This window comes from Dama dama, chromosome 12, assembly GCF_033118175.1.
Source record: "Dama dama isolate Ldn47 chromosome 12, ASM3311817v1, whole genome shotgun sequence".
NCBI lineage: Eukaryota > Metazoa > Chordata > Mammalia > Artiodactyla > Cervidae > Dama > Dama dama.
In genome coordinates this window covers 97,692,265-97,719,866 of record NC_083692.1, presented here as the reverse complement: position 1 = coordinate 97,719,866, position 27,602 = coordinate 97,692,265, and the positions used below count along the sequence as shown (strand labels likewise).

Sequence of the window (27,602 nt, the reverse complement as noted above, 5' to 3'; positions counted from 1 at the left end):
ATAGGTAGATCTTTTCCAGAGTCTTTTCCATTATAGGTTGTTATAAGACTTGAATAGGTCCTTGTTGTTTACCTGTTTGATATGTTCAGTTCAGTTCAGTTCAGTCGCTCAGTCATGCCCAACTCTTTGTGACCGCATGAACCACAGCACGCCAGGCCTCCCTGTCCATCACCAACTCCTGGAGTTTACCCAAACCCATGTCCATTGAGTCGGTGATGCCATCCAACCATCTCATCCTCTGTCATCCCCTTCTTCTCCTGCCCTTAATCTTTCCCAGCATCAGGATCTTTTCAAATGAGTCAGCTCTTCGCATCAGGTGGCCAAAGTATTGGAGTTTCAGCTTCAGCATCAGTCCTTCCAGTGAACACCCAGGATTGATATCCTTTAGGATGGACTGGTTGGATCTCCTTGCAGTCCAAGGGACTCTCAAGAGTCTTCTCCAACACCACATTTCAAAAGCATCAATTCTTCAGCACTCAGCTTTCTTTATAGTCCAACTCTCACATCTGTACATGACCACTGGAAAAACCATAGCCTTGACTAGACAGACCTTTGTTGACAAAGTAATGTCTCTGCTTTTTAATATGCTGTCTAGGTTGGTCATAACTTTCCTTCCAAGGAGTAAGCATCTTTTAATTTCATGGCTGCAGTCACCATCTGCAGTGATTTTGGAGCCCCCCCAAAATAAAGTCAACCACTGTTTCTACTGTTTCCCCATCTATTTGCCATGAAGTGATGGGACCAGATTCCATGATCTTAGTTTTCTGAATGTTGAGCTTTAAGCCAACTTTTCCACTCTCCTCTTTCACTTTCATCAAGAGGCTCTTTAGTTCTTCTTCACTTTCTGCCATAAGGGTGGTGTCATCTTCATATCTGAGGTTACTGATATTTCTCCCGGCAATCTTGATTCCAGGTTGTGCTTCTTCCAGCCCAGTGTTTCTCATGATGTACTCTGCATGTAAGTTAAATAAGTAGGGTGACAATATACAGCCTTGACACACTCCTTTTCCTATTTGGAGCCAGTCTGTTGTTCCATGTCCAGTTCTAAGTGTTGCTTCCTGACCTGCATACTGGTTTCTCAAGAGGCAGGTCAGTTGGTCTGGTATCCCCATCTGTTTCAGAATTTGTGGTGTGTATATGTTAATCCCAAACTCCTAGTTTTTTTAAAGTATCCTTTTAAACAGATGGTGCAGGTCATGCCACTGTCGTGATTCCAGTCCTCCAGTTGTGTTCCATGGTGCTTAGGTTAGAATCCAAGCACCATCCCATGCCTCCAGCATGCTCTGTGACCTGGCTTCTGCCCATTCTTTTATACCCACCTCTGCCACTCTTTCTGTGGCTTATGATCATCCAACCACATCATACCTCCATTCCCTGAACTCCCTGGAGCACATTCCTACATTAGCGCCCTTATAGTAGCTGTCCCTTCTTTGTGGAGCCAGCTGGTCCCAATTTTCTTAAGATTGGATCCCTTGAAAAAAAAAATTCAAATGTCAGTTTAAATGTAACTTCCTCAAAGAGCTACTCCTGAATCACCCAGTTTAAGCACCCCTGTTATCTTTATCAATTCCATATGTAAGATTTCTTTGCGACTGACCACAATTTCCTTACTTATATTTTGTCACTCTCTGTCTCCTCTAGATTAGAATATAATATCATGAAAATAGAGATCCTATCTAGTCAGTTGACTCCTTGAACCCTGGCATTCAAAAAATATGTGAAAAAATTTAAAACGCAAGGTGGTCCTAGGAATGGAACACGTCTACTTAGTTCATAGTCAGTAAAGATTATGCAAAGGCTAGATGACTCCTTGATGGAAATGATGTACAGGGTTTTCATTTAATTGTTCATTTAGTATTTATTGATCATCTGGTATATATGAGTCACTATGAAAGGCACATGGCTGTACAAAGAGGAGAATATCAGTGACTGCCTGTCCCTGCCCTTCAGGTGTTTACACTCCAGAGAGGAGGAAGATAGAGGATGAGACCTTATGGGTGCAAAGCAGTGTCGTGTTAGAGACGTACACAGGAGCCATGCCAACTACAATTGGACTGAAGAAGAGAGGGTAGAGGGAAACTCTAGAAAGAGAAAGAGGCATTTTCCTAGTATTTTAGGTGTTAAGAAAGTGTTCTAAGTAAGACGGCAATGTAGAGAGGGCATGGTGTGTTCTGAAAGTGTAAAGAGCCTTGATATTGTTGTTCAGCCACTAAGTCGTGTCAACTCTTTGCAACTCCGTGGACTGCAGCACACCAGGCTCCTCTGTCCTTCACTCTTTCCTGGAGTTTGTTCAAATTCACGTGCATTGAGTCAGTGATGCTATCTAATCCTCTTCTACCCCCTTTTCCTTTTGCCTCAGTCTTTCCCAGCTTCAGGGTCTTTTCCATTGGGTCGATCTTCACATTGGGTGGCCAAAGTATTAGAGCTTCAGTCCTTCCAATGAATAGCCTGAGTTGATTTCTTTTAGGGTTGACTGGTTTGATCTCCTTGCTATTCAGGGGACTCTCATGAGTCTTCTCCAGCACCACAATTTGAAAGCATCAATTCTTTGGTGCTCAGCCTCCTTTCTGGTCCAACTCTCATATCTGTACATGACTACTGGAAAAACCATAGCTTTGACCATATGGACCTCTGTTGGCAAAATGATGTCTTTGCTTTTTAATATGCTGACTAAGTCTATCATAGCTTGCTTCCAAGGAGCAAGCATCTTTTAATTTCACGATGCAGTCACCATAAAGAGCCTACTGTGGCCTTTAATGAAGGATATGCAGAGGTGGAGGAAGTGAGAAACACACCGTGAGAGACAAGAGTGAGAGGCAAGTAGGAACCAGATCAGGAAAGGCCTCGTAAGGCTCCTGGAAAGAATTGGATTTTGTCTTGTGGGCAGGGCGGAGCTGTTGTACAATGATCAGCTTTTCATTCTGGAAGAGTGACTGCAGCAGTAAGGGAATAGTTGCAGAAGGCTGTGATCAGCAGCAGTTTGGAGTTCTTTTAACAGTCAGATCAGAGATGGCAGAGGCTTAAATGGAAGCATTTGGAGGCCATGGGTATACATAGCAAACGTTTAGCAGGTAGTAAATCCAGGGCTTAGGTTGACCTCCAACTCTGTGATTCAGAAGTTGTTAAATGTTTTTGAAGAAAATTAAATCCAGATATCATCCTTGTTTCCTCTTTTCCCCTCCAAGCCCTCATCCAATTCTTCAGCAAGTCTCTTCAGTTCTACTTCCGAAGTCACCCTAAATCTCTCCCTTTATGCTCTCTCTATGCCCACCACCTTCCTCCTACATGCCTTCTGTCTAACCTCCAGTAGGTCCCCGTTGTCATTACCTTTCCATTCTAGTCCCCCAGTAATCCACTGTTTCCACAGCACCTGGAGGGACCCTTCTGAAAACTACATCAGACCATATCACTCCCCTACTAACAACCCCAACTCACAAACAGTGTTGAACCTTAAAGCCCGTCCCTGGTCTAACAGGCAGACTCATTGCTTCCCACTCTACCCTAATCCTGAAATTACGCTACAAGTCAGCCTCCTAAGCTTTTCCCATTTCCTTTGTCTGCATTCTTCTTCTTCCAGATCTTTCCATGGTTTGCCTCCTCTTGTCGGTCATGTCAGCTCAAATCTTGCTACTCCTGAGTATCTATAATTCTGGTGTGTATAAATTTATATGTGAAGATACTGTCATTTCTTATTGTCATGTAAGAACTTTAAAAGCAAGAATCTTAAGTATCTTATCCAGTACTCAATACAGGGCCCGCAACACAGTAGAATGTGGATAAATATTTTCTGAGAATGAATGAATAAATGAAAGAAAAGAACTCTCTCTTGATGTCTTTAGCTTCCTTTTCCCTGAGAGGTAAATTGCTCTTAGGGGATCCCTTTCTCTTCTCTGTCTGGTTGGTGTCTCTCTCCTCTTTAAGCTGAGTGTTCCGGGAGATGCAGGTGGCTTTTGTTTACAAACGGAAAGCTGGCAGCCCTCCCACCTTCCTGTGTTTGCAGTGTTTGCATGGAGAAAAGCAAGCCCCAAATATGCTCCAAGCCTCACCAGGGGAGACTGGGGAGAAGAATGAGGGGAAAAAGAGGGAGACTGTTTTCCCTCAAGACCATGTGGCTTAAGTCTACAACCGTGGAAGCACCCTGCACTGTTGATTTTCCCAGCATGGTCTTGCTAACTGTGATTTATTTTTAAATAATTCAGTATAGACATGTGGTCAATGTAGTGTGTATAAATTAGCAGCACAATCCCAGTGTTTTGTTAACAACAGAAGTGCCCCACTCAAGGAGCCAACTCTCCAAAGAACTCTAGAAAAATGATTCCAACATCATGATTTAAAACTATATATCTGATGATTCATGGATTTGTTGTTGTTCAGTCATTCAGTCATGTCTGACTCTTTGTGACCCCATGGACTGCAGCACACCAGGCTTCCCTGTCCTTCACTATCTCCCAGAACTTGCTCAAACTCATGTCCATCGCGTCAGTGATACCATTCAACTATCTCATCCTCTGTCATCCCCTTCTCCTCCTGCCTTTAATCTTTCCCAGCATCAGGGTCTTTTCTAATGAGTTGGTTCTTCGAATCTGTTGGCCAAAGTATTGGAGCTTCAGGATCAGTCCTTCCAGTGAATATTCAGAATTGATTCCCTTTAGGACTGACTGGTTTGATCTCCTTGCATTCCAAGGGACTCTCAAGAGTCTTCTCCAAACCACAGTTCAAAAGCATCACTTCTTCAGTGCTCAGCCTTCTTTATGGTCCAACTCTCACATCCATACATGACTGCTCGAAAAGCCATAGCTTGGACTATATGGACATTTGCTGACAAAATAATGTCTCTGCTTTTTAATACACCTTCTAGATTTGTCATAGCTTTTCTTTCAAGATAAGCCATCTTTTAATTTCATGGCTGCAGTCACCATGGATTCACAATGGTGATAATAGAAATGCCTTTTTATTGGAAAATGCATAGTTCAAAATTTCCAGTTGGCTAGGATGACCCAGGTGTCCCTGCCCTTTCTTGATGAGAGCAAAGACCTGAGACACCTGCCCCACGTGAGTGTTGCCTCTGGTGACCCCAGCAGCTCAACATAGCATGCCTGGTGCAGACTTCAGTGCGTCCTAGTCCTGCCATCCACCAGCCCTCGGTGCCCGTCCTGGGCATGTGATTCAGGGAGAAGGGCTGATTTTACAATCAGAATATTGTGTGCTGTCTTCAGAGTGACGCTTCCTCATATAAAGTGTTCAGTACTAATGAGAGCACCCAAAATGCAGAGCGCAAACATCTCTGAACTCACAGGAGCAGAATGCATAAAATGTTTGGACCTATTTCCCAAGGAATGTTTGTACTCTCTGGAAATCATTTCTAATGCCTTTTACTGCTACTCATGACATTGTCGGGGAGCAGGCAGATAACTCCACTTGTCAGAAACTGTCTACATTTACTAAAGAATCCGTTCCTTGTGAATGGTGGATTGACTTAGGTTACTTCGTAGATGTGCCCGGGTCTCTCACATCACCCAGACGCCGGTGGCCCACAGGTCTGTCTGAGCAGGTAGGTGTCATTCAAGAGAGGGCCTGGGAGAACCAGGCACCGGGGCCTAATGCCTTGTATGGTCCCTAGTGAAGTGCACATCTGCAAACCTAGCCTGGGAAAACTCGGGGAGCCCGGCTCAAAACCAGCACAGCACTGTGTCCTACTCTGTCATGCATTTTAAATCCTCGTAGTGACATGGTTTTTATTACAAGAAATCTCAGTATGAGGCTTTAGCGATACACACACCAAACTTAAGGAGCTTCGTGTCTCAGTCTGTAACTTCCTAGTGTCTGCAACTTGCTAGTGCTGACCTCTGCTCTCCAGTTTGACTTCGCTCCTACGCGCTTCCAGTTTCCCCGAATGTGCCTTTTCTCATTGCACCATTGAAAAATAAAAAAAAAGTCTCTTTAGTAAAGCCACCTCCTATTAATGGCTCAGCTAGTCTTCTTCATAGTTGATCCTGAAAAAGTACAAACTTTTAATATCCCTAGTATGTAGAAAGAGAGAATTAAATCTAAAGACCAGCCACTTAACAAATTCATGTTTTGGCTCATTAAGACAAATTGCAGTTAAAATACAAAAATGTCACATGATTTCTCAAATTTATATAAGCCTTACCAACAATTTTTACGAATCAATTTAGCAGAGTGCATAAGAACATGGGTTGCTGAACCAGACTGTCTGGGAGTGAATCCTGACTCTGAAACTGACTAGCTGAAAGATCTTGGGAAATTTATTTTACTGTGCTGTGGTTTCCTTACCTGTAGAATTGCAAAAATAGTTGCAACTTTTTAATGGGGTTGGTTTAATTAAATTTGGTAAGGTCTGAGAAGTGCTTCAAATACTGGCCTAAATGTGTGTTTTTAAAAATCAACTTATTATCTGTATTATCAGGGCCATCCTTAATGATAACTTTGATAGACAGGAAGTTTATTGTAATGGGAAGGTTGGAAGGATCCTATTTGTAGCATATCTATCCCCCAGCTCTGTGACCTTGAAAAATGATTTTACCATTCTACGCTCAGCCCTCTTATTTATAAAGATAGGGATTGGCCCAGATAATTTCCAAGTTTCCCTATAATACTAAATTTTATGATTCTATGATAACATCCTCCATCCTGGAGTTTAAAGAAAATGCTTTGAAAGAGGGTCTCAAAAAGAAGTTGTAAAAGTAATAAAAGTATAAATGGAAAGGAGACATTGTTTTTAAATTTCTTTTTACTTGGAGTCAGAAAAATTGGGTCCAGGCCCGGCCACTTAGTTGTCTTTCTAATCCACCTCACCTCTAGCTTTTTGTTGTTCTTTTTGATCTTGTCTGGCACTTGATAAGCATGTTGGTTCAGTTCAGTTCAGCTCAGGCCAGTCCCTCAGTCACGTCCGACTCTTTGCGACCCCATGAATTGCAGCACGCCAGGCCTCCCTGTCCATCACCAACTCCCAGAGTTTGCTCAAACTCATGTCCATCGAGTCGGTGATGCCATCCAGCCATCTCATCCTCTGTCATCCCCTTCTCCTCCTGCCCCAAATCCCTCCCAGCATCAGGGTCTTTTCCAATGAGTCAACTCTTCTCATGAGGTGGCCAAAGTACTGGAATTTCAGCTTCAGCATCAGTCCTTCCAGTGAACACCCAGGACTGATTACCTTTAAGATGGACTGGTCTGGTCTCCTTGCAGTCCAAGGGACTCTCAAGAGTCTTCTCCAATACCACAGTTCAAAAGCATCAATTTCTCAGTGTTCAGCTTTCTCCACAGTCCAACTCTCACATCCATACGTGACCACTGGAAAAACCATAGCCTTGACCAGACAGACCTTTGTTGGCAAAGTAATGTCTCTGCTTTTTAATATGCTATCTAGGTTGGTCATAACTTTCCTTCCAAGGAGTAAGCGTCTTTTAATTTCATGGCTGCAGTCACCGTCTGCAGTGATTTTGGAGCCCCCAAAAATAAAGTCTGACACTGTTTCTACTGTTTCTCCATCTGTTTGCCATGAAGTGATGGATCCAGATGCCATGATCTTAGTTTTCTGAATGTTGAGCTTTAAGCCAATATTTTCACTCTCCTCTTTCACTTTCATCAAGAGGCTCTTTAGTTCCTCTTCACTTCCTGCCATAAGGGTGGTGTCATCTGCATATCTGAAGTTATTGATATTTCTCCCGGCAATCATGATTCCAGCTTCTGCTTCATTCAGCCAAACCTTTCTCATGATGTACTCTGCATATAAGTTAAATAAGCAGGGTGACAATATACAGTCTTGATGTACTCCTTTTCCTATTTGGAACCAGTCTGTTGTTCCATGTCCAGTTCTAACTGTTGCTTCCTGACCTGCGTATAGGTTTCTCAAGAGGCAGGTCAGGTGGTCTGGTATTCCCATCTCTTTAAGAATTTTCCACAGTTTATTGTGATCTACACAGTGAAAGGCTTTGGCATAGTCAGTAAAGCAGAAATAGATGTTTTTCTGGAACTATCTTGCTCAGATGACTATTATATCTACTACCGTGGGCAGGAATCCCTTAGAAGAAATGGAGTAGCCATCATGGTCAACAAAAGAATCTGAAATGCAGTACTTGACAGAATGACAGAATGATTTCTATTCATTTCCAAGGCAAACTATTCAATATCACAGTAATCCAAGCCTATGCCCAACCAATAACACTGAAAAAGCTGAAGTTGAACGGTTCTATGAAGACCTACAACACCTTTTAGAACTAACACCCAAAAAAGATGTCCTTTTCATTGTAGGGGACTGGAATGCAAAAGTAGGAAGTCAAGAAACACATGGAGTAATAGGCAAATTTGGCCTTGGAGTATGGAATGAAGCAAGGCAAAGGCTAATAGAGTTTTGCCAAGAGAACGCACTGGTCACAGCAAACACTCTCTTCCAACAACATAGGAGAGGACTCTACACATGGACATCATCAGATGGTCAATACTGAAATCAGATTGATTATATTCTTTGCAGCCAAAGATGGAGAAGCTCTATACAGTCAGCAAAAACAAGACCAGAAGCTGACTGTGGCTCAGATCGTGAACTCCTTATTGCCAAATTCAGACTTAAATTGAAGAAAGTAGGGAAAACCACTAGACCATCTGGGTATGACCTAAATCAAATCCCTTATGACTATATAGTGGAAGTGAGAAATAGATTTAAGAGACTAGATCTGATAGAGTGCCTGGTGAACTATGGACAGAGATTTGTGACATTGTACAGGAGACAGAGATCAAGACCATCCCCATGGAAAAGAAATGCAAAAAGGCAAAATGGTTGTCTAAGGAGGCCTCACAAATAGCTGTTAAAAGAAGAGAAGCGAAAAGCAAAGGAGAAAGGGAAAGATATTCCCATTTGAATGCAGAGTTCCAAAGAATAGCCAGGAGAGATAAGAAAGTCTTCCTCAGCGATCAATGCAAAGAAATAGAAGAAAACAACAGAATGGGAAAGACTGGAGCTCTCTTCAAGAAAATTAGAGATACCAAGGGAACATTTCATGCAAAGATGAGTTCGATGAAGGACAGAAACGGTATGGACCCAACAGGAGCAGAAGATACTAAGAAGAGGTGACAAGAATACACAGAAGAACTGTACAGAAAAGATCTTCATGACCCAGATAATCACGATGGTGTGGTCACTCAGCTAGAGCCAGACATCCTGCCATGTGAAGTCAGGTGGGCCTTAGAAAGCATCACTACAGACAAAGCTAGTGGAGGTGATGGAATTCCAGTTGAGCTATTTCAAATTCTGAAAGACGATGCTGTGAAAGTGCTGCACTCAATATGCCAGCAAATTTGGAAAACTCAGCAGTGGCCACAGGACTGGAAAAGGTCAGTTTTCATTCCAATCCCAAAGAAAGTTAATCCCAAAGAATGCTCAAACTACTGCACAATTGCACTCATCTCACACACTAGTAAAGTAATGCTCAAAATTCTCCCAGCCAGGCTTCAGCAATATGTGAACCATGAACTTCCAGATGTTCAAGCTGGTTTTAGAAAAGGCAGAGGAACCAGAGATCAAATTGCCAACATCTGCTGGATCATCAAAAAAAAGCATGTTGGTAGAAAGATGAAAAAAACAAACTTTGATTGAGGATCAGCAGCTTGTAGATAGGTTTGCTGTGTGGGGGGGATGGGATATGTGTAGGTAGGAGTGTTGTCTCAAGAAAACAGAGAATCAATGTCCAGAGAAAGTATATGAAGCCAGGACAGTGGTCTTACTAAAAAGAGACCAACTCCTGCACCCCATGGGATTAGGAAAGAGAAAGCTGTTATTTATTTTCTTACTGATTTAAAAACAGGTGGTGTAGTGATAAAGAATCCTCCTGGCAATGCAGGAGACACAGGTTTGATACCTGGATCAGGAAGATTCCCTTGAGTAGGACATGGCAACCCACCCCAGTATTCTTTGCCTGGAAAATTTCACGGACAGAGAAGCCTGGTTGGCTACTTTCCACTGGGTTGCAAAGAGTCAGACACAACTGAGCACACATGTATGCACACACAACACATGGCAGACAAAGTTATTTCTATACAAGAAAGAACTCTCATTCACGCTATGATGAATACATGGTTGAGTTGCCCACTTCAACTGAGTTCTTGTCTTGAACCCTTTCCTGCTCAGTTCTTCCTCAGTGGCCAGTGCTGTCTAAAGCCAGGTTTCTCCTGTCCCAACAACATAACTCTAATTATTTCTCATTCTTGCATTCCAGTTAAAACATGGACAATAGATCCGAACAGACATTTTTCCAAAGAAGACATGGCCAACGGGTGCAAAAAAGATGTTCAGCATCATTATTCATCAGGGAAATGCACATCAGAACCACAGGATGTTACCTCAGACCTGTTTGAGTGACTGGTCCCTCAAAAAGACAAGAAATAGAGAATGTTGGAGAGGATGTGTACACAGGGAACACTTGTGTACTGCTGGTGGCAATGTAAACAGTGCAACCTCTATAGAAAGCAGTGCAGAGATTCCTCAGAAATTTTAAAATACAACTACCATAGATCCAGCAATTCCACTTTTGGGTATTTACCCAAAGAAAATGAAAACACTAATTTATAGAGATATCGGCACCTGCATGTTCACTGTAGTGTTATTTACAATAGCCAACACATGGAAACAATCCAAGTGTCCACTGATGGATGAATGGATAAAGAAATTGTACATATATATATATGCAATGGAATATTATTCAGTTATAAATAATAATGAAATATTGCCATTTGTGACAACATGGCTGGACCTCGAAGGCATTATGCTAAGTGAAATAGACAAAGATAGACATTCTGTGATCTCTTATGAGTAGAATCTAAACAACAACAGTAACAAAACAAGCTCATAGATGCAGAGAACGTATTGATGGTTATAGGAGGTGGGGATGGGTGGGGGAAATGGGTGAACTATTTTTATTATTTTTAGCTTAAATACATTTAATTTTTACAATTTTTGCTTATAAAATATAGAATATTCCATTTTTGAGATCCTCCCTTTTCTGCAAATTGATTCTATTTGCTAAAATACTAAATGATCAAATAATAAAATGGTCAGTTTGATCAGCACTTTACAGACTGTGCATTTACCCCCTTTGTCTCACAGAGGAGTTGGAAACTCTGCGGAGATTCTTCTCAGGAAAGGGCTTGTCCACACTACATGAGGTGCCTGACCTCCAGGCAGGGGGCTCAGCCACCTCCTCACATTCATTCTGAGCTGGACCCAAAGGCAAGCAGCACTCTCTGGGACTTTCTCAGGGGTGTGCCGAGAATATTCCCCACCCCCAAGTGGTGTCATGCAGTTTAACAAGAAAACTGAGACCAGGTCTGAAGACACGTTATAGACAAAAAAAAAAAAAAAAAAAAAAGCCCTTCCAATTAGGTCCCAGCTAAACAGGCCTTAATGACTGACTCTACCTTTATAGCTGGAAGCAGTTCATCTTTCCCCCAAGAGTTTGAAGTTTCCCGTCTTTTCATCATTTCTATGTGTCTGTGTGTTTTCTTCTTACTTGAGACATACTTAATTTCTTATTCTGTGACTTTTTCTGAATATAAATTGGAATACGTGCTTTTTATTTTTATTTATTTTTTTCATTTATTTTTATTAGTTGGAGGCTAATTACTTTACAATATTGTGGTGGTTTTTGTCATACATTGACATGAATCAGCCATGGATTTACATGTATTCCCCATCCCAATTTCCCCTCCCACCTCCCTCTCCACTCGATTCCTCTGGGTCTTCCCAGTGCACCAGGCCCGAGCACTTGTCTCATGCATCCAGCCTGGGCTGGTGATCTGTTTCACCATAGATAATATACATGCTATTCTCTCGAAACATCCCACCCTCGCCGTCTCCCACAGATTCCAAAATTCTGTTCTGTACATCTGTGTCTCTTTTTCTGTTTTGCATATAGGGTTATCGTTACCATCTTTCTAAATTCCATATATATGCGTTAGTATGCTATATTGGTCTTAATCTTTCTGGCTTACTTCACTCTGTATAATGGGCTCCAGTTTCATCCATCTCATTAGAACTGATTCAAATGAATTCTTTTTAATGGCTGAGTAATATTCCATAGTGTATATGTACCACATCTTCCTTACCCATTGAATACGTACTTTTTGTTAGCATCTCTCATGATCCATAATCCCTATTCTTTCCTTTTCATAGCATTTAGTTTGTACACATATAAAACATGTGGTAAATGGTAGAAATCAACATTTCTTTATATAAAGCTAAATTTCATAAAATATAAATTTAAACATGTGCTTTTGTCAGAAACAGAGGAGCCTGGTAGGCTACAGTCCATGGGGTCACTAAGAGTCGGACACAACTGAGCGACTTCACTTTCACTTTTCACTTTCACACATTGGAGAAGGAAATGGCAACCCACTAAAGTGTTCTTGCCTGGAGAATCCCAGGGACGGTGGAGCCTGGTAGGCTGCCATCTATGGGGTTGCAGAGTCGGACACAACTTAAGCGATGCAGCAGCAGCAGCCCCATAAGCAAAGAGTAAAGAGCCCTGTAGGTCTGGAATTGAGAGCTAAGCTATGCATTGCTGGTAGCATTACCTCTACATGAGTCCTCCTGCACAAATAGCACCCCTTAATAGCAGCGTTCCACCCAGAGGACCCCATGTGCCTCTCTGCTCCTTAGGTTGTATGACTTTGCCCTGTAGACCCAGGAATTAGCCTGCAGAGGATGAAAGGGACAAGTACCCTAAGGGGTGTAAGTGTGTCAGATGGATTCCAGCTATTGCTTGGAAACCTAACTCAGCACTTCAGTTCTTTAATGAGAATATATCTCATTGTATTCACCATTTGATTTTTCACTGTATGGACAGAAGGTGAGACTAAGCAACTTTCAACTAGAGTTTGTAGAGCGCTTTCCAGGGACCAATCAGTCTCTTAGCTATGTTTTCCTTTAGCTTCCCCATTATCCCTGTGAAGGAGGTTCTGTTTTTATAATGAGCAAATTGAGATTCAGAGTAAATAACTTCTCCATGTTCCCAAACTAGTTAGTCATCAAGCCGTCTGTAAAATATATCAGAAAATAGACTTCTTATTCATTAAATTTTAAAATTGCCATACTGTGGAAGATTGTAAGATTAATCAGTGTTACACAAATCGTATTAGGATTTTTCAGAGAAACAGAACCAATAGGATGTGCTTGTGTATGCAATACAAATACATGTACGTGTGTGTGTGAAGAGAGATTGATTTATTAAAAGGAATTGGCTTTCACCATTATGGAGGCTGAGAAATTCCAAGACATGCAGTTGACAATGGTAGAGTGCAAAGCAGACATGTCCTTCTAGTTTGTGTCTGAAAGCCTGAGAATCAGGAGCGCTGATTATAGACATCCTGTTCCAAAAGCCAGCAGGCTTGAGACCCAAGAAGAGCCTGTGTTTCAGTGTAAATCTGAAAACCAGAGCCCCAGCTCCAAGCAATCAAGCAGGAGGAGTTTGTCTTACTCAGTATTTTTATTCTATGCATGCTTTAAATAGACTGGATGATCTCATTCACATTAGGGAGAACAATCAACTTTACTCAGCCTACCAATTCAATGTTCGTTTCATCCTCAGAATGCCCAGAATAATATACGACCAAATGTCTGGACACTTCATGGCCAGTCAAGCTGACCTGTAACATTAACCGTCACACCCATGGTACATGGTTCTTTGGCAGTCAGCGTTGGTGTTCATTGACTACCTACCCTGAGCTCAGCTCCCTGCCAGGCACTGGAAAAGATTGAAGCAGAGAACATCAGACCATGTCTTCCCTGGAGGGACTGGACCAGACAGGGCTAATATTAGCATCAAATGTTCTTCAGGCCTCTAAAGCTGTGCTGTCCATCAGAATTAGAGGGTGAGCCACAAGCATGAACCCTGAGTATGATTTTAGATTTTCTAGCAGCCATGCATTTAAAATATAAGCTTTAAAAGTATGTTTTATTTTACCCAGGATTCTAAAATGTATTATAACATACAATCACATAAAAATTGTTAATGAAAATTTTACACTCTATTTTTTGAATTTAGTCTCTGAACAGTGTGTACTTTGCCACTACAGCACATCTCAGTTCCAGCAAGCCAGAATCTAAGTGCTCTGTAGCCACGCATGACGAGGAGCTGCTGAATAGGCAGTGAATCCACAGAGTTCACTAGGAATGCTCTATCTTGTCTGTCTTAATCATATTGTGTTATGGTCTGAGATCCAAGTAACTGAGAGTTTGGGGAAAGAACCTGTTTGGAGGATTTGATGCAACACCAGTTGAATTTCTCAGGACAAGCTGCCTAGGAAAATCAGACCTGGATCTTTAGCAGTTATTCTAAATCTACAGACTATCAGAAGTACAGCGTTACAAGGTTATCTACTTATCCTGAACCAGCGTAGGCTGGTTGTTGGGCAACCCTACTCCTAGATATTACTTTCTGTTCTGCATTATTCATGTCACTTCGCTCCCAAGTCACATTTACTGTCCCATGCTACATGAGGAACTCCTTGGGTGAGAATATTCTACTATCGTAAGATTTCGCTGATTCTCATCAAATGTACATCATATACATCCCACACACTTAAACTTCCCACCAGCATCCCCCTTTTAAATAAAAGTTTTGTCATCTCCCCTGAGGACACCTCATCCATCCCCACACCATACCCCTGAGGTAATATGAGAATTCCATTTCTGGTCAACCCCTCTCCTTGTCCCATTTGGGTAACTGATATTTAGATGTTACATGAGTCCTCTTCCCTCTTTCCTTCTTAATGTGGCTTTCCCAGGCAGACCTTCATGTGAAGGCATCTTTGAGTCTCTTTTCCAGCCCACTCCTCCGTTCTTCACAGTCTGTATCTACTCCAGCTCACAGAACTGCCCTTGCTGATGGCATTTTTATGTGTCAGTTTGAGGGCAGACGATGTCACTGATATATCAAGGGAAAAAATTCATCTCAACTCTCAAGGAACCAGAACCGATCCTGAATTTTGAGACAGAATAGACTTAGAAGCCAGTGCTCATTGTTTTAGAGTGGTGATTTTCCTAGAATATAATATTGGTTAATATAACAGAGAATAACTTTGGTTTTTTAATCCCCCCTTGTCCTCTTAGATAAAAATTATTTCATTTTCTCTGAGAAAACAGTTTTCCCCCAAGCAGCAATTAAACTGTTTTACCCTTGAGGAGGAAAAAAGAATTTCATATTCTGTTAATATTTATATTAAAGTCAGACTTTGTTACATAAATTGTAGCTAATTCAGGCACTTGGGTTTAGATGCAGAGTTTTGAGTCAAGTTGCAGTTATTTTGTCCTTGATGTGGGAAACTAGTGTTTCTCTTTCTCTCTTCAGAAGCTTGTAGGACCAGTGTGTCTTTGTGGGAGGGTGTCAAGTCTTTTGCAGGGTCTCGCTCCCACACTGTGCTGACCACCTTAAATGCCATTTCCTATGATCTCACCCTTAACACTTCCTACTCCATGTTTCCCAGATCGTCTCATGGGCTCCCTAAGTTGCACACAGTGTGCATTCACAGTGATCAAACCCATGAACCTTGGCAAACCATCTAAACCAAATTAGAGGAAAATGCAGAAAACTGATGAATAGGAAACAGGGTCCAGTCCAATGAGCCAATTCATTTATCATGAGTTTGCTTGCCTTTCTACCTTCATTGGGCTTCCCTTGTGGCTCAGCTGGTAAAGAATCTGCCTGCAATGCAGGAGACCTGGGTTTGATCCCTGGTTTGGTGAGATCCTCTGGAGAAGGGAAAGCCTACCCACTCCAGTATTCTGGCCTGTAGAATTCCATGGACTATATAGTCCTTGGGGCCGCAAAAAGTCAGACATGACTGAGCGACTTTCACTTTGACTACCTTCATTTCCCTCATTTCTGACATCAGCTTTTATTATTTACATACATCTTTATGGTTATAATCCTTTCTATGTAGAATTTCTAGAATTGGATTCAAGTTCTCCATTCCTAAGATTATCCAACATCTTATACAAAAACAAGAAAAATGGACTGTAGAGCTGCAAAGCTAAGTGTGGTAGCATCTCTTATCTTCTACCTCTCCAGCCTTTTGTGTCTATGCTTTAGACTCGCATGGGTCGGCATGAAACCATCTTGGTACAAAGACCAGCCTGACTCCTTCTATTTTTCTGCAGGAGAGGTCAGGGTTTGTGTAGGTGATACTTAAGCCAAAGGAACAGAGGCAGTGGGCCATGATCAGAGGTGCCACCTGGGGAGCTGGGGACTTAGCAGACCAGAAGCACTCTGTGGAGCCTAGCCTGAGTTCTGAGGTCCCAGGTCTCAGGGGCCATTTCTCTACCAGACAGAATCGGTTGATCTAGTCCCTGAGAAGCAGCTCGTGGTGGTGGGGCTGCCAAGCTAGACAACACTGGCTTATTATACTTTTAGTTTTAGAGCTCCTGGTGGGGAGTTCAGCTCAAGAATGTGAATGCTGCTCAGAAGGGCATTTCCCACTGCCTGGGCAGCAGATGCAAAGTAGGAAGGAGAGGCAAATTGTCCTTTCTGTCTCTCAGCCACCTGTGGGGCTGAAGGGACCCTGCAACTGACAAGGTCTGCCCTCAAGTCATAAACCCATCTGTAAAGCCTTGACAACTTTACAGGCTTCTCCTACAAGTTCTTTTTATAAGATATAGCAGCACATACAGAATACTCTCTTCTCCTTTAGGTCTGTTCTTATCATTCAGGTTTCTCCAAGGAAGTGGGAAGTCGTATTCTATAGATTCCCAAACTGAATCTCAAATGCTCAGTTTTCTGTTCATCTATGTTAATTATTTGGTACTGTCTGTGACTATGCAACCTAAAGTTATGGCCTACACTTAACCACAGTGGCTTTTCTAAAGGTATTTGGCATGATGTAAGTTTCAATTAATTTTTCCAGGCTCCTTTCCTAACCTCCAAACCAACTCTGTCAGCTTCGCACATGGATTTTCCTGAGGGGAACACACACATACTGGTTTCTCTCAAGTCCTCTGCTCAGACTTTTTCACTTCCTACTTGATTGACGAAGTCAGTTTTCTCCCAGTGGTTCTTAACTTTTTTATGGGGGTCACAGAACCCCCTAGATCTAGATCTGCTGAATACTGTAGACCCACTCCTCATAGAACTGCATATGCAAACCAATTCATACTTGCAGGTTATTTTATGACTCTGTGATGTCTATGCATGAACCCCAGGGCTCGGACCCAGTGACTGTGAGGAACTCTCACCTCCCAGTGAAAATGAAAATCTGCCCATCGGCTGGCAAAATATGAAGAGAGAATTTCCATAGTGGCAAATAATTTGATGGCTTCAGGTCTTATTTTAATAACAGTGAAAGTAATAATTCTTATTATTTAATCAGTCTGGGTTCAGAATTCAGAGGAATATCCAAATATTAATTAACTAAAAAAAATTATAGAATTGAGGGTTAGTCTTAGACTTTTCCATAATAGCACATACAGAAGTTGTTATTATTTTTTTGGTTAATTTTGATTCACTTTCCCCCATGGGTAACTATAAGTTGTTCATAAGAAACATGTTAATCTATCAGGAATTAAATGGCTCTTCCTTGTTTTTAATATTTTGAGAGGTTTTTCTGTATTAAAAGTGTCTGATCTAGATAGTTTTACCTTGCAACTTATTTTTTAGTTCTGTTGAGACAGAAAACAATTTATAGTAATTGTTGGTTATGTGAAGGGTCATAATAAACAATCATATGAGTTCTTATTCAAATTGCAAGCTACTTGTATTGTCTCATAACTTCAAACAAATCAGCCTGTGCAGAGCCATTTGCTCTGGCTATATAATATGATGAAAATATGGATAATAACCCTTACATTTACATCAAATTTTGGCCTTTGAGACAAGAATATGGTAACATATTATAAAATGGATTTATCTGGCATCTTATCATAATTCTCTGGTCTTATTGATACATTTGAAACCACTAATACAAAAACTGCTTATGTGTATGAAGCTGAAGCATAATGGGAGTCATTAAGTTATATTCACAAATGTTGTATATGTGTCGTGTTTTACTCCCATTATTTAAGGTTGACAATTTATGTTTGCTAGATCTGATAAGCCTATACTCAGAACACTTTGTAACAGGTTTACTATTAAATAAATTTCATAGACAGTGTAAAAACTTAAAAATGCAGAAAAACCCAAAGTAGGAAATTAAAAGTACCAATATTCCTATCCCCAGGGTCTCTATATAATGAGAGGGATTTCTCTCCATAGGGAAGTTTAACCTCTATCCTGATAGCAAGAATTTTTAATTTTCAGTCATCCATCATGTCTTATGCTTTCTCCTTTTCATTTCAATATGAGCATCCTTTCTAATTCCTGTTTTTTAAAAATAATGGACTACGTTCTGTAAGGTATATATGATGTGTAAGACCATTTTTATTTAAAGTCAAATAGAGCATATTGGACAGGAGTTTGGACTTTGAATCACCACTTTTTCTGGAATTGGCTATGTCACTTTCATTCTGTGTGAAGTTGTATCTCCCTTTAGTTTCAACTTTATCTCCTGTAAAAAGGAGAAAATTGTCATACCACTGTCATAAGGAAGAACAGTTATCTAAATGAGGAATGCATGAATAAATATATGTGAAGTTCTTAGTGCAGTATCTGGTATTTAATAAATAACCATTATGCCAGCTGTTACTGGGAATGTTGGTGGTGCTTTTGAATAAAAACCTTTTTTTTTCTGATCGTAAGTTTTTTTAATGCTTATTCAAAAATAGTATTTGCATGTGCTAATTAGGAAGAGAAAATACCTTCTCTTAAATAGTAGTTTCCTCCCATTCTTTCAGTAAGTTCAGTTGCTCAGTTATGTCTGACTCTTTGTGACCCCATTGACTGCAGCACGCCAGGCTTCCTGTCCATCACCAACTCCTGGAGCTTGCTCAAACTCATGTCCATCATGTCGGTGATGCCATCCAACCATCTCATTCTCTGTTGTCCCCTTCTGCTACTTCCTTCAATCTTTCCCAGCATCAGGGTCTTTTCCAATGAGTCAGTTCTTCGCATCAGGTGGCCAAAATATTAGAGCTTCAGCTTCAGTATGAGTCCTTCCAAAGAATATTCAGGACTGATTTCCTTTAGGATAGACTGGTTGGATCTCCTTGCAGTCCAAGGGCCTCTCAAGAGTCTTCTCCAACACCACAGTTAAAAAGCATCAATTCTTCAGTGCTCAGCTTTCTTTATAGTCCAACTCTCACATGCATACATGATTACTGGAAAAACCATGTCAGCAAAGTCACATCTCTGCTTTTTACTATGCTATTTAGGTTGGTCATAACTTTTCTTCAAAGGAGCAAGCGTCTTTTAATTTCATGGCTGCAGTCACCATCTGCAATGGAGCAGAGAAAATTGGAGCTCTGGCTCTTGGAGCCCAAGAAAATAAGTCTCTCATTGTTTCCCCATCTGTTTGCCATAAAGTGATGGGACTGGATGCCATGATCTTGGTTTATTCAGTGTTGAGTTTTAAACCAACTTTTTCACTCTCCTTTCCCACTTTCATCAAAAGCTCTTTATATTTCTTCACTTTCTCTCATAAGGGTGGTGTCATCTGCGTATCTGAGGTTATTGATGTTTTTCCTGGCAGTCTGATTCCAGCTTGTGCTTCATCTAGCCTGGCATTTTGCATGATGTACTCTGCATATAAGTTAAATAAGCAGGGTGACAATACACAGCCTTGACATACCCCTTTCCCATTCTTTATCTACCATCAATAGTTTACAGTGTTAAACTTTTACTATAGCTATAGTTATAAATATATGTAGACACATGTGAAAGTGAAATTCACTCAGTTGTGTCTGATTATTTGTGACCCATGGACTATACTATCCATGGAATTCTCCAGGCCAGAATACTAGAGTGGATAGCCTTTCCCTTCTCCAGGGGATCTTCCTGACCCAGGGATCAAACCCAGGTCTCTCGCATTGCAGGCAGATTTTTTACCAGCTGAGCCATCAGGGAAGCCCAAGAATACTGGAGTGGGTAGCCTATCGCTTCTTCAGTAGATCTCCCCACCCCAGGAATCAAACTGGGATTTCCTGCATTGCAGGCAGATTCTTTACCAACTGAGCTATCAGGGAATTTGTATAGATGCAAATCCACAAAATTTGTACAGATAATTTTAAAGAAATTATACTAAATGTTCTGTTTTACAGAATCATGAATTTTTCACTTGATAAATGCCAGAAACCTTTCCATGTCAATGTGAGTAAATATTCTGTTCATAAAGCTTTTGTACATTTTTTCCTTTAATTTAAAAATTCATTTGTATCCTAAAGTTTTATTCCTGCTATGAAGGAAAGCTATTAATTTTGGTGTTTTTGTCTTATAACAGGTTTCCTTACTGAATTTTCCTGTTTGTTTTCTTAGTTTTATTCAGTTTATTCTTTAGATTTTCTAGTGTATTCTTTTAGATTTTCATCATATCAAGAGCAAAAAATATAATTATGTTTTATTCTAATACTTTTCATCCCTTTTTCTTTACTGCATTGGCCAAAATTGCCATTATATGTTGAATAACTGTAAATGCTATCATCCTTGTTTAACTCTTGACTTTGCTAGGAATGCTCTTTTCATTTAAATGAAAAATTTGTATGCTGAAACCTTAGACTCAGTCTTAGTTTCTATCTCTCATAATTTTCATTCAATCTGTTAACAAATTCAGTTGGAAATGCCCTCAAAATATATGCTCCAGTTACGTTCAAATATCTCCACTACTGCTTCCTAGGTCAAGTCACCATGATGTTTTGCCTGGCACTGCCGTAACTTGGTAAGAGTTCTATATGTATCCACATTTTCTTCTTTATAATCTGTTGTTCCTAAACACAATGACCTTTTTCAAATGCAAAGCTGGTCTTGTCAATGCCATGGTTAAGTTTCCAGGCATTGTAATCATATTTAGAATAAATTCCAAATTTCTGCAGTTTCTACATGATCTAATCCTTGACAACCTCTCCAGGCTTATTTCCTAAAACTCTTATCTGTTCCCATTCTGTTCTCAATCTTGCTAAATTGGTCTTCCTGCTGTTCCTCAAACACACCAACCAGGCTTCTCTTGAATTTCCCTCTTTATGAAATATTCTATACCCTGATATTCCTGTACCTCATCCCTCACTTTGTATATATAGACCCATGCTCCTTCAGTCCAGTTCAGTCACTCAGTGATGTCCGACTCTTTGCGACCCCATGGACTGCAGCACACCAGGCCTCCCTGTCCATCACCAACTCCCCGAGGTCACTCAAAATCACGTCCATCGCATCAGTGATGCCATCCAACCATCTCATTCTCTGTCATCACCTGCTCCTTCCACCTTCAATCTTTCCCAGCATCAGGGTCTTTCCAAGAAGTCAGTTCTTTGCATCAGGTGGCGAAAGTATTGGAGTTTCAGCTTCAACATCAGTCCCTCCAATGAATATTCAGCACTGATTTCCTTTAGGATGGATTGGTTGGATCTCCTGGCAATCCAAGGGACTTTCAAGAGTCTTCTCCAACACCACAGTTCAAAAGCATCACTTCTTTGGTGCTCAGCTTTCTTTATAGTCCAACTCTCACATCCATACATGACCACTAGAAAAACCATAGCTTTAGGAACTTCCCTGGTGGTCCAGTGGTTAGGACTCTGTACTTCAACTGAAAAACCATAGCTTTGACTAGACAGACCATTGTTGATTAAGTAATGTCTCTGCTTTTTAATATGCTGTCTAGGTTGGTCAAAACTTTTCCACCAAGGAGCAAGAGTCTTTTAATTTCATGGCTGCAGTCATCATCTGCAGTGATTTTGGAGCCCCCAAAAATAAAGTCTCTCACTGTTTCCTTTGTTTCCCCATCTATTTGCCATGAAGTGATGGGACCAGATGCCATGATTTTAGTTTTCTGAATGTTGAGCTTTAAGCCAAATTTTTCACTCTCTTCTTTCTCTTTCATCAAGAGGCTCTTTGGTTCTTCTTTGCTTTCTGCCATAAGAGTGTGTCATCTGCATATCTGAATTTATTGATATTTCTCCTGGCAACCTTGATTCCAGCTTGTGCTTCATCCAGTCCGGCATTTCATATGATGTATTCTGCATAGAAGTGAAATAAGCAGGGTGACAATATACAGCCTTGATGTACTCCTTTTCCTATTTGGAGCCAGTCTGTTGTTCCATGTCCAGTTCTAACTGTTGCTTCTTGACCTGCATACAAGTTTCTCAAGAAACAGGTCGGGTAGTCTGGTATTCCCATCTCTTTTTTTTTCCCATTTATTTTTATTAGTTGGAGGCTAATTACTTTACAATATTGTAGTGGTTTTTGCCATACATTGACATGAATCAGCCATGGATTTACATGTGTTCCCCATCCTGATCCCCCCTCCCGCCTCCCTCTCCATCCCATCCCTCTGGGTCTTCCCAGTGCAGCAGCCCTGAGCACTTGTCTCATGCATCCATCCTGGGCTGGTGATCTGTTTCACCCTTGATAGTATACTTGTTTCAATGCTATTCTCTCAGAACATCCCACCCTCGCCTTCTCCCACAGAGTCTAAAAGTCATCTCTTTAAGAATTTTCCACACTTTGTTGTGATCCACACAGTCCATGCTCCTTAGAGAAATATTTTCTAGCCACCTTACCTGCAGGTGCATCTCATTCACTATAGTCTTTGTCCTTTTGCTCAGATTTTGTCTTCCTAACAATTAAAAACACTTGACATTATATTATGCAGTAACTTGTTTGTTTATTGTTGTTTCTTTGTAAGGATATAAACTCTTTGGAAGTCTGTCTTTATTTTGTTTATTGCTTTATCTTCCATGGTTATAACAGCGCCTAGGGCATAGTAGGTACTCAATGCATGCTATTTTTAGGATGAATCAATTAATGGTTACAGTACTTTCCAAATGCAGTCATGGAAAGTTACATTTACCTTGGCATTTTAAAGACTCTTAGAAGTCTGGTGATTTTGTTTAACCTTGTTTAAGGCCTTCCTGTTTCACATAATTGTTTAAATGTGATAAACTTTTCCCCCAATATATCACTAGTAAAAGCTTATACAATATTGCTCTGTTGAACCTGGGTTTGGGAACCCGGCTTTGTTGTTCTCACTCTTTCTCTGTTTTTTATGATATCCTTATCAGATTTTGAGGTAAGAGTCCTTCCAGCTTTAAAATTAAGTGGAAATTTTAAGCTTATCTGTATGATCTGAAACAGTTTTAAAGTTAAATAAGGTCATTAATTAATTCCTTGAAATCTTGAGAGAAACTTAAAATATCTAGATCTAGTGTCAATGGTCAAGGTTATAATTTTTACAGTCTTCTGTGTTTTTCTAAGATCCATGAAGATTTTATAGCTTTTCATAAATTATTAAATTTAATTTTTTTCTGGAAATTCACTCACTTAATATGGTTCATGTATGGTATAATATTTATATAATATTCTCATATTTTAAAGCCTTTGTGTATATGCTTTTATGGTACTTTTATCATTCCTAATGTTTATGTGTCTGTGTTTTTCATTATTTGGTTACATTTTGGTCCCTTCTTAAATATGCCAGAGTTTATATGTTATATCAGTCTCTGTTATTTTGTTTCATTTATTACTACAGCTATTTGGTGGTAGGAAGACTTGGTTATAATACCTTTTTAACTCTTTTCATGTATTTTAATAAATTCCTCCATGAGGGAAATTTGTTTTTACTTTAGTTGAATTATAGCCAAAAAAAAAAAAAAGTGTCTAGAAGTCTACACTTCAGAATATATTGAGATTCCCACATAATAGAGCAAGCTCATTTTTTGGTAACTTTTCATTTTATAAATGTTTTGGGGCATGTATAGAACACAGGTTTTATTTATATTTATAGTCAAACCAGATAACTGCATTATCAATGTTCTCTTTAATTTTTGATGGTACTTTAAATTATTAAAACAATCATATTGATTGCCCTTTATTTCTACTGATTTTTGATTTACACATTCTTGTGCTGTATTAACTGAAGTATAAAACTTTTTGGCCATTATATCAACTTTGTGAGATATTTGCTTCTATGGTCATGACTGAAGCTGTCCTGGACCTGTGTCCTTTTTCTACTACTTTTGTTGAGTTTTACTTTTTTCCAATTGCTTATTATAATACTTAAATTCAGCTTCTATCTCATTGATCATAGTAACTATAGCTGCATTACTTTATATGTAATGTAAAGTATATTACATAATTCATAAATACAGATTTTATTTCTGTTGTCTATGGTTTGTGTTGACTTTAACTATTGTTGCCTTTTTTCTGTGTTGTATAGTCTTTTATTGTTTGCCAAAAATTTTATTTGCAAATTTATTTTTGAGGAATAATTTGAGACTTATCTATCTTCTAACAGAGAGGAATTTGCTTTTTTAGTGACTGGTACTTAAGAGTGAAAGTGGTCTTAGATCAAGGTTTAGGGATTTTCTAAGCTACCTAGTTGACCTGTCAGAATGTCCTAATATTAAGAGTGCAGCCCCCAGGTTTCCCCATCACAAATAGAGTATATACTGCGTTAAGTTTCTCCCTTTAGTGAGTGAAAGTCTAGTCGTGTCCGACTCTGCAACCCAATGGACTGTACAGTCCATGGAATTCTCCAGATCAGAATACTGAAGTGGGTAGCCTTTCCCTTCTCCAGGGGATCTTCCCAACCCAGGGACCGAACCTAGATCTCCCACATTGCAGGCAGATTCTTCATCAGATGAGCAACAAGGGAAACCCGAGAATACTGGAGTGGAAAGCCTATTCCTTCTCCTGTGGCTTTTTCTGACCCAGGAATTGATCCGATGTCTCCTGCATTGCAGGTGGATTCCTTGCCAACTGATCTTTGAGAGAAGTCAATAGTTTGTCTACCTTTGGTGGGCACTAACTTCAGATTCATTCTTCCAGCTCCTGAAATTTGCATAAAATATCTACTTGCCTTTCAGTGCTTACCCCCCAGACAGGCAAATTAGTATAAAAGCAACAGCCGGCGAAGAGGGAATGCTCGTCAGGATATTGAATCCTGGTGTCTTCAGCACCTAAACCTTCCCCCTTCTCAATTTCAGGAACTCCCCCTCTCAGGCGCTTCACCTACATAGGCAGTGTGCCTGAAAAGAAGGTCCCTAAAGGGTCTCTTTTTTTTTTATCCTCTCAACAAGAAATTCCATAATGTCTTGTTGGGTGTTTCATGTTATTGGGTTGGCCCAAAAGTCTGTTTGGGTTTCCTGTAAGATGTTACAGAAAAAACCCAAACAGAAATTAAGATCTTTTCTGGCTTTTTCACCAAATATTTTGGTGGTCTTCATGGAGTGATGCCAGTGGCCTGGGCTGTCATAAGTACAAGTGGAAACCTCTGTGTATGTTTATGTGTATGAGTTTGTGGGAATGTAATAATTAGATTTCTTTTAAAAAACCCATTTCTAGTACCAGTCTATTTCAGTTCAAGCTCTTTCTTCTGGTGACAACTCGTTATTCTCCTTTTAAATTGTGAGTTTCTATCATGTTTAATGATTTTTTGTTGACTGCTCATGTTGAAAGCAGATGTAGACAGTTGAGTTTTAGGGACTGATGAAGTTTCCATTTGCAGTCCTGTTGCCTTCATCACTCTGGTTTGAAATATGCCTGGGTATATTGGATGAAAATAGACTGTTAGGCATGCCCCATCATAAGAGAGTGTATTCACTACATGGATTTATAGATGAACTTCACCACCACACTTTGGGCAATTAATGCCAGCAAAAGGCAAAGAAATGGACATTTTCCATGTTCAGCACAAGCTAGGCATTATAAAAAGAGATAGTCTGGTATTCACCTCTATATCACTTTCAAACTTAGTTTCCACAGGCCTTCGAAGACGGTTAACAGCATGGGCACTGAAGCCACATAACCTGAGTTCTCACTTATTAGTTGTGTAATTTGGGTCAAGTAATATATTCCCTCTATGTTTCATGTTTCTAGTCTCAAAATAATAATAGTACCTACTTGAATTACTAAAGGAATTACAATTAGAGTGATGCATTTAAGTAGTAAATGCTCAATAAATGGTGACTGTCTTCATGTCCCATGTGAGCTTTTAGCACATAGGTTTAAATTTTCTTTTCTTTTTTTTTCCATTGCTAGATATCATGATTTATGTGAGATTGTTCTGAATATTTAATACAATATTTTTCCATTCAACTCTTTTCTGATAGTTATTTAAAATCCTTTTAATTTATCAATGTTTGATAAAAGAACAAAATATTGAACTTCTGCAGGCTATTAGAGTAACCTGAGCACCACAATTCTAGATCTTTCTAGATAACAGAAAATTTTCTGGTTTTAATTTATAACTTCATGTCCAATTATTATACTCTAAAATATTTTCTTCAAATTTCTTTATCGTTGGCTTTGGTTAATCAGCTTACATTTAGTCAGTTAGATAACTGGCACTTGGAAGTTTTGCTGTTCAAAAGAAGTGATCTCTTTTTGGCATCTAAAACAAAGGATGTAATTTGTAGTGAGCAGGGCTATCCTTGTCTTCTGGTGGTGAAGTCTGCTAAACTTTAAGTGACTTATTAAGTTAGAAGCAAACTGATGTGTTAAAAACTCTAGTTGAAAAGGTTGGCAACATCTATAATCAGGTGAGTAATTTACCAGAGATAGAAATTGTGATACATAATCTGATGGAAATGCTAGAAATTACATACGGACATAATTAAGGTTAAATGAGATCCTAATGGTAGGGAGTCTGACCCAACAGGATGAGTATCTTTATAAGACACCAGAAAGTGGTGTCTTATCTCCATGCACATGCACAGTGAAGGCCCAGGGGAGGACATGGTGAGGAGGCAGCCGTCTACAGGCTCGGCAGAGAGCCCTCACGGGGGCCTGAGGTGGCTAGCATCTTCATCTAGGGCTTCTAGCCCCTAAAGTTGTGAGAAAATAAATTCCTGTTGTTTTTAAGATATCCAAGATTTGTTGTTGTGGCAGCCTGAGCAGACTCACATAGTTGGGTAGAATTTATAGAGAATTCCAATTAGAGAAAATCTGAACAAACACATGGAAGGAAGAATAAGGTTGGTCTGTCAGGGTATGTGCAAGTGAATTAGTAGCGCTGGAACATTAAAACAAGACTGATGAATGAAGAAGAATGGCAGTAATGAGAAAATAATGATAAATGAATTGAGTCATTTCATGGAAGCCCTTACATTTCATACTGAGGAACTTGGATTTTGTCCTTAAAAAGCAGATGAGAATTAAGTAGTAAATTCACAAGAAGACATTTATGGGTTTTTAAAAAATTATCATTTTTAATCAACAATTGTGGGCCATGTGAATGATGAATTTTTGTGGACATAAACTGAGGGAGAAGAGATCATTAGGAAGCTATTCTAGTCTTCAAGATAACAAACAACAAAGGCTTAAACCACTATACTGGAGGTAAAGATGGAAAGAGCGGACATAGATCTAAATACTCCAGTAGGTAAAATAACATCTCATTGTTGTCTTTGGGGTAAAAATTAAGAGAACAAGAGATTTAAGGGATTCTTTGCAGGCAGAAATGGATCCCAATTTTTAAATATATGAAGCATACACAATTTGGGAGATCCTTTTTATGGAAAATAA

General features: G+C 39.8%; 1 protein-coding gene across 2 annotated transcripts in view; it reads left to right on the top strand.

Annotated features, from left to right (window-relative positions):
• Window positions 1-27,602, top strand: part of KCNN2 (potassium calcium-activated channel subfamily N member 2) — a 482,890-nt gene that overhangs the window by 210,786 nt on the left and 244,502 nt on the right. The window contains exons 1-2 of one of the 2 annotated variants that reach the window (XM_061158526.1): window positions 20,196-20,240; window positions 20,764-20,805. The exons of the other annotated variant lie outside the window; for it this stretch is intronic. The gene's annotated coding sequence lies outside the window, so the exon portion shown is untranslated. Of the gene's footprint in view, window positions 1-20,195; window positions 20,241-20,763; window positions 20,806-27,602 lie in introns of those variants that run through there. 2 annotated transcript variants of the gene reach the window in all.